This window comes from Ciconia boyciana, chromosome 6, assembly GCF_034638445.1.
Source record: "Ciconia boyciana chromosome 6, ASM3463844v1, whole genome shotgun sequence".
NCBI lineage: Eukaryota > Metazoa > Chordata > Aves > Ciconiiformes > Ciconiidae > Ciconia > Ciconia boyciana.
Genome location: NC_132939.1, coordinates 10,880,541 through 10,888,662, shown reverse-complemented (window position 1 = coordinate 10,888,662; position 8,122 = coordinate 10,880,541). Strand labels below are relative to the sequence as shown.

General features: G+C 44.1%; 1 protein-coding gene across 2 annotated transcripts in view; it reads left to right on the top strand.

Moving 5' to 3' along the window:
- Window positions 1-331: 331 nt before the first annotated feature.
- The window catches only part of FAR1 (fatty acyl-CoA reductase 1), a 40,781-nt gene continuing 32,990 nt past the window's right edge, over window positions 332-8,122 (top strand). The window contains exon 1 of one of the 2 annotated variants that reach the window (XM_072863836.1): window positions 332-601. The gene's annotated coding sequence lies outside the window, so the exon portion shown is untranslated. The remainder of the gene's footprint in view (window positions 602-8,122) is intronic. The other variant, XM_072863837.1, reaches the window with a different exon arrangement.

Genomic DNA, 8,122 nt, shown 5'->3' with positions numbered 1-8,122 from the left:
GTTTTGCTCACGGGTGGCGTGAAGCGCGGCAGAGCCCCAAGGAGGTAGGGCGGGCTCCTCCGGTGGCGGCCTGCGACGGAGCAGCTCCTCCGGGTGGGCCGGAGGTGGCGCGGCGCAGGCCTGGGGACAGCGGGGCGGCCGTTTCACAGCGCCACGGGGATGGAGGCCGCCGCGGGGGCGGCTGGGCACCTCCCACGCCGCCCCCACGGCGGCGAGGCCGCGCCTGCGCTGCCGGGGGCGCGGGCAGGCGGCGCGGCGGCGGCGGCCCCAACCGCCGCGCAGGGGGGCGCGGGTGGGCTTCAGGCCGGAACCACCGCCGCGGCCCCCCGCGCCGCCCCGCCCCGCGAGCCCCCCGGCACGCGCCCGGCCGCCCCACCCGCCGACCCGCGGCACTGGGTGGGGCTCCTGCAAGCCGCCAACCCCCGGCGTCCTCGTCCCTCCGAGCGGCGGAGCGAGGAGCCAATAGGCGGGCGGGTACCGTGTGCGCAACGGCCAACGGGAGCGGCTCTTTTAGGACCGCTGATCTGAGCCCCTCAGAGCAGCGGGGGACGGCGCGGCGAGTGGGCGAGAGAGGCTCGGCGGGGGTCGCCGCTCGGAGCAGGTAGCGGTCGTCCGAGCTGCGGCGGGAAGTCGGGGCGAGCCGGCGCGGCTGGGGGCCGCGGGCTGAGCCGCTCCATCCTCTCCTGCGGTCCGTGAGGGGGGCGCGGGGGGAGCCGGCCGCTGTCGGGCGTTTCCGGGAGGCTGCTGGGCAGTGAGGGCGGTGGGAGCCGCGGGGGGGGGGCGGGCGAAGGTGGGGGGGGGAGGGAAGCAGGCAGGCAGGCGCTGGGGACGGGGAGCTCTGAGGTGCGTCGTGGTGGCGGGTAGGCGGCCAGGCCGGAGGCGCGTTACAGGCGGAGGAGCTCGGTTGCTGGGATCGATGCTTAGAAAAGGGGGGGATCCCCAAACGCTCTTCCGGGCGACTGTCTCGGCACCGCCGCGCTGCGCTCTCGCGTGGGCGAGGCCGAAAGCCCTGGAGTCCGTGGCGGCCCGCTTCACCTGCCGCTGGGCCCGGAGCCGCAGGGTACCACCCATCTCCCCGCGCTCTTCCTCGCCCGCCCGCCTCTCCGTCTGCTTTGCCCTCCCGTCGCTGGATGGGCCTCTTGCGAGCAGCGGCGCGCCGGCTCTTCCTGCGAAGCAGCTCTGGCTTCCCCCAGCTCCGGCTGTACTGCCACGGTAGTTCCCCTTTCTCAGAGCCCGTGTAGTTGCGGCTAGTGCAAGGAAGAGCCTTACAGGAAAAGGCCACAAGTTTCTCTCCCGCTTAGAAGAATGTATGGGGAGTTTCTTCAAACAGGAGTCCCAGTTCAATGGGTCCATGCATCAAGAAATAGTAGATTGAGAGCTGTGATAGCTCTTAGTGCGTGCAGCAGCCCCTGACTCTGAGTAGAGGCTTGGAGTCCTTGTGGAGCAGAAGCTGCCTGGGTTTACAGAAAGACTTTCTTGAGTGAAGTTTAAAGTGTGGCTAATAGCAAAGATACACCAAATTGGTAGCAAACTTGTAATTGAAACCAGCTTGAATCCCATGGAAATAGAAACCTTTAATTTCATTTAACCTACTTCACAGCTTTAGCAACTGAAAGTCTTTAGTACTTTAATAACTGTTTCAATAATAATTAAACCAGAAGTAGAGCATGTAGGAGTTTTACTATCTGTGACATTTATCTATACTGTAGCAGGCTCGAATTTCTTGACCCCCCAACTTCCCTGACTTGTGTATCATGTCTGTGCTTCATATCTGAGATACATAATCTCCAAATTGCTGAAATAATGGTATTAGGTATGTATTTCTAGGCTCTCTACTCTTCAGCTTTTCTACCCTGTTTTTGTACCCTCCCCTCAAATATAGGTGGCTTAAAAATCAGCCCTTTCCCCACCCAAAACCTCCCAGAACTGAATAAGAAAGACTGACTTTGCAGGTTTGGTGGTGGTTTTTTTTTTTTCCCCCTAGCTGCTGCAGAACTATAAAGTAATATGCAAATCTAGATCTGTAACTTTTTACTGCAACTACTTAGTCTTTATTTACCTTATGCTGGACTGCAGGTCTAATGAAGATTTACTAGAGACAATAATTTCAACAGTAAAAGCACAGTGGAGCAATTGTTTTCCATTAATTGTGACTGCCTAATGTAGAGGTATGTTTTGTACATAAGTACTTTTCCTTCCTATAGTTACAAAAAACCAACCTGTTGACATCTTAATCATCCTAAGCAGCTGATACTTGTCAATAAAAAGTTAGCATTGAAGCAAAACTATCAGTTATAATAGCAAAGGATTTCTCCTCATTTGGTATTTAGTGTTACTCAGACTTTGAAAATGTATGGGATATCTACTAGCCAGATGTGAGCAGAGAGCATCACTAAGTGTCAGTTTTATACTGCAACTCCTGACAGCGTATGCCATGATTCGACTTGAGAGTCATCTTTGAAAACTGGGGTAATAGATGTCTTGAAATACCTGTACTAACATTTCTCCTACAAATGGAGAATCAGGCCATCCATAGAACCTCTTAGCTCCTGAGAGGCCAAACTGAATCTCCTCCTGACTACTATAAAGCAAAAGATCCTTTGTCATCTTCCTGTTCCTGAGTTCTAGCTCTTGTAGGAACTCAGAGTTCCTCACAAGCACCGTGCTTCCAGTGCTTGGAAGGGATGTATAACAAGCTAAAATGGTTATGCAGCAATTTGGAAAGTTTAAGCAAGTGCTAAAAAATATACTAGATGTTGTTGAAGATGTGGCTGTATCACTGCAGTGATTTCAGGTTTGGTTAGCTTCTCCAGCCAGAAATTGCATGTTTTGTGTGTACGTTTCAGTTGTTTGTCACAAAATAGTCAGTGTTTGAGGAGGGTCTGTGTTCAGTACAGTATGCCTGTTACTTATCTGCAGGAAGCAGAGCTGCTGGGTAACTTAAAGCAAACAAAAACTTCTGAAGAGGAACCAATATCATCAAAATTTGTACTTGGTTAGTTGGTACCTTGTCTGTAGGTAGAGGACTTACCTCATGTAATCCTTTAATGGCTGGGCATGGTTAGTACCTTCATGTACATCCATAGTGTTTCTCCCAGTTGCTAATTCTGAACCTTGCAGTAATACAGTTCTCCAGCTATGCTTTGTTTAGCCTCAACACGTTTAAAAGTTTGGGAGTTGCAAACAGTCCTAAGAAATACTGTCTCTCTGAAGAGACTAGGTATTCCTATTTGCCTTTTTTCTTTTGAGTGTCTCCAACCCAGGGTTTATAGTGAGGCCCTCTTTGTAAAGCTGCTGTTCTTTGCCTTTGTTAAGCTTTTTCCAAACTTTCTCAACGAATGTGTGACTTCATTGATGTACCCTATTACTTTCTTCCTTTGGGTGTGGTTAGAAAGAGTGCTTAGTAGACCTTGCTAAGCTGCCATTTGGTGTTGGTAGCTGTATATTCACTACATCATACCAACCTTTCCATGTCATTGTTCAGCTTGATGTTTGTAAATTTGTAGGGCTTCTTGTGCAATAGGCATAAATGATAGATCCAAATAACGCATCTATTAGCATAAACAGGAATTGAGCGTCTACATGATCAGTATCAGCTATAGGAGTGGAGTAAATACCTCTGTCCTTCTAAGAAGGAAGAGAGAAGCCTCATGCATCCTGTTTAACTGGCGTTCACTCTTATTTGTCTTGTTTGTAGGACAGGTAGGCAATCTGTTAGTAGAACTTGCTTTAACTATGTGTTAAAGCTATTTCTAAAGATAAAGTTGTGAAAATGAGCTTTTAACTTTTTGACAGGGTTTTGTTGTATGTGTATTGGAAAAAAGGAATGGTAAACTTGTGTGGGTTTGTGTTGGGTTTTTTTTAAGAAGGTGATTAGGCTGCAAATACAACTTGATAGAGCAGTTGTCAGATAAAGGAGTTATTCTTAGGTTTCAGAAGAATTATTGGGAATTCTGCAGGAACATAATGAGAGAGGAAATATCTTTATTGATTTGCATTGGAAAGCCATTGAATTGCACAGTGTTAAGAAGTTATATTGTGTGACTGCGGTTCTGCATGAAGAATTTTGAAATGGCTCACCTAAACATTAAGGAGTTAAGTTCTTGGTTATGGAGGACTTCACTGTAATTTTAAGGAAGAGTTCTAAAACTTGAACCCTTTACAGCTGTTCAACAACCAGCTCACCAGCTGTGAGTATGCTTACTATGGGTGTTCTTTACTACAAAGGCACTAGAAGTCAGGATTTGGGGAAACATGATCAAGGGCATTTGAGGATCTTCTTGCAGAAGTATAGTTAGTGAATTAGTATTAAACATTCACATGTATCTGTCAAATAATGAATTATGTCCTGTCCCCATCCCGTGTCTGTCCCCCCTTGCCCCCCCCCGGTAAATCTTTCTTAAACTGCCTGAAACTCTTCAGTTGAGAGGATCAGCAAGGTTGATAATTTTGGAATTTTTTTTCAATTGTAAAATGTATGGGAAAGTATGGAAGGAGTCTGGAAGTGTTGATTCCTAGGATTTCAAATTCATTGTGTAATGTCTGCTGTAAAATGTGACTCAAGCCTTCTAACTCTGTAATAATATGTATAATTTAAAACAAGGGAGGAATAAGAGTTGGGTTTTTTGTTCTTAATATTAAGTATTCTGATTGTAAATGCTTTGTTAATAAATGTAATTGCACATGCCTAGGCAATTGTAGTAAAAGACTAGCTCAGATGGCTTATATTGTCCTTCTAATGTTTTGAACAGAATGTAATTGCAGGTACAGTTTTTGGGTAGTTACCTTTGTCTGGTCAGATCAGTATGAGGAATGTGCATCTGGGTTCTAATTAGATTTGTCTCTTACCTGTGAAACTAAACAAACTGAGCCACTTGAGTGTTGTTTGTTTTCCCCTCCTGCCCCCTTCCTTCTACTTGGTTTTTGGCTTTCCAAAATACTTTGAACTGTAAACCTCCCCCCACATGCCCTCCCAGTGAAATTACAGTATCACAGTAACAACTGGAGCAATAATCCTGCTGCTAAGGCTTTTCCTAGTGATAACCTGGACTGGATATCAGTGTGCTTGTATGAAGGCTAAATTGATGCCTTGGCTTGCTTGCTTAATGCAATGAATAAGAATTGAGTGATCTTGTAGCTTCAGCAGTTCATGTAGTAGTCAACTGTGAATGTTACTCTGTTCATTATGTTGTAGGTGGGTTCTTCAGAAAGGTTTTGCTCTCCTTTCAAGGTTAACTCGAGCCATGACTTATGCAACTAGCTTGATAAACATTGAGGCTTTATCTTGTAATCCTTTCATAACCAAAAGCACAAGTGGTATTTCTAATGCAGATTTCTAATTAACTTAGATAAAATGATCTGGAACTATGATCCTGTTCAGTGAATCTTGAATCTGCCTGCCTCTTGTTTTCCTAAAACTTGTTTGAAGGTTCTTTGGATACAAGTGTTAAACATGTTTCCACATGAACTGGAGATGGGCTGTAGTAAATGTTGTTATGTGGTATGTGCTTTACTGTAATAGCTTAATTTCTAGATTGATCTATGCCTTCTGTGCAACTTGGAGAAATGAGGTTAATTATACCAAAAGATATTTTTTTCCCTCAACATGCACTTGAAGACTAAGCTCAAACAGTAAACAATTTGGAAAAACATCAACTTATGACCTAATTATAAAGGGATAGTAAAGGAGGAGAATTGTTTTTTAAAAGCAAGTCTACTTTATTTGTGGACATAAGGCTATACACTTAGTTACGTAAACTTTGACCTAACTATATTAGTTACTCTAACTGGTATTGGGTTTCAATAGAGAAATGGTTTAAAGTAGACAAATCTCTTAATTGGTACTAGGTTAGTCTCTTTGAACATCTTTGAGATTGAAGAACATAACTAGTTTGAAAAGCCTGTTGTTTTTCAGAAATTCTCTAATATACTGAGTGTCAGCCACAGGTTTGCCATATTCCACATACAGCTTTAGGTCTTCTGGTGGCACTTATACTGCAGTTGTGATGACTTAGGTATAATCTCTCAGATTGATTTTGTTTTGTTGTGTTTCACTTGTTTGTAGAGATCATCAATAAAGGCATGTTTGGTGTACATGAGGGAACTTACTATTACCCTGAATCCACTCCAGTTACTGGTCTGGAAGGTGGGTAGTGAGACACTTGCCATCTGGCATACTACCAGGCAGGAGGCAAAGACTGGCTACCTAATATTAGTGGACCCATTTTGGTAGTTCTTCAAAACCTAGTTGTTCTAATTAGCTTCCAAACCTGGCAATGTGTTTTTCAGCTCCTGGAGATGTGTTAAATTTTCTTGGCAGGTTTATCCTGCAGGGGACTGTGGCTTACAGCCAGTAAAGAAAATGACCTTGCAGAGAGTAGATAAGAACGTTGATGAAGTCTAAAACATGGATAAGCTTGTCTTTCTGCTAGCTGTGGGAAGAATTCCAAGTCTTCCACATGATTTTGAAGTTTGGAATAGGTATGCTTTAAGGTTAACTTACACCAAAAGCAGTTTATAACAGGAAATGCTCTGTTCCATCCCTTCAGTCTCTACTCATCTTCTAAAACAGTATCTTTCACAGATAAGGTTTCTCAATGGATATAACCTTGGACCGTGAAGACAAACTGTCATCCTTCGGTGATATGCTGGATAGGTATTGTCCAAATAGGGCATACCATTGACCCTTGTGGTGGTTGAAAGTGTGGACATTCTGCTGATAGCATTCATTGATTTACTTTTGTGGAAACAAAGCACCAAATGAAATGAGACCTGATATCATGATATGACCCAGACTTGTCTTTCTGGCAGTAACCTTGTTTACATGAGTTAAATATTACTTCCTTTGTTGCCTGAATCTCTCCAGTGCCTCCAGTTCTTAGATTTCTTTTTTTTGCTTGCTAGAGTGTCCTTGCAATGTGGCAATTGAAGCTCTATATGAGGGACTTCTGTAGTGACTTTTGTCTGGTGTGGATGCATGTGTGTGTGGTATTTTAAAAAAATATTTGGTGCATTCAGACTTGATGTTTAGGTGGACTTCATCTACTGAATGTACATAAATAAAATGTTTCTTCCACCTTACTCTTAGACCTTTTTTCTGTTGTACTGCTGCTAGCACTAGGCTCAAGCTGTTGGAGGGAAGGGGAGAAATTAGTTTGTCAGGCTGTATTTTTGCAGAACTTTGTGGCTTGTTGCTGAAGCTTGAGAGGTTGGGAAATACATGTTTTGTATTTCCTGTGAGTGATAATCTTAATATGATTGAATTTGGAGGGAGCATGTTGACCTAATGTTTGTCAGCGATAAACTAGAAAACAGACCGTTTAATCTCTAACAAGGACATACATGCATACTCTTTCTAGTTGCTGGATTTAGCATTTAAACATTCAGTGGAACTGCAGCAAGCTTTCCTGGCACTTGGAAAGCAAATCTTTAAGCATCTTGATCTGTGTTTGGACAAATCTGAGAATTGATCTTTTGCCTGTTAAAAACAGGCCTTCTTTTGAGAGTCAGAGACCTCTGTTTAAAGCAATGAGTTAAATATTGCTGCAGTAGCTCTGAAGGCAAACAGAGCTGCTGTTGTTTGCTCCATAATAGCACTTGCTCAGCCTTGGACACTAGAATTTTTTACAAGATGGGGAATGTTGGCTAGGATCCTGCACTGTGGGATTTTTTTACTGAAGTGCTTAGGAGCTCTTGGTTTGTCAAAGGACAGCACCCTTCAAATAAGTTATATCTTTAAAGTGTCACCATTGGTTTAGCTCTGAACCTGTGAATTCAGAAGTATCCTAGCATCAGTTTCTCTGTAGCAGCTTAACAGAAGCTTCCTCTACTAAAGGCTGTTTATGCCTACAAGTCACCTGGTAATTTTGATCATCCCTGTTCTAGAGCAAGAATCCTTTACAGAACTCTTATTACTCCTTTCAACTGCCAGATTTTTTTCTTGACTGTTTTTACTTATTAGCTCAAGAAAGTAGCTATGATACAGGGATTTGGATATTCCAAAGTATGCATTAGACAATTTTGTGTTTGATAGGAGTTACCTGCCTGCATATTTGAAGAAGTAGCTGTTAACAAGTCATTGGACACCTGGTGAAGATATGTATTGCTGATTAATAGCTACAAT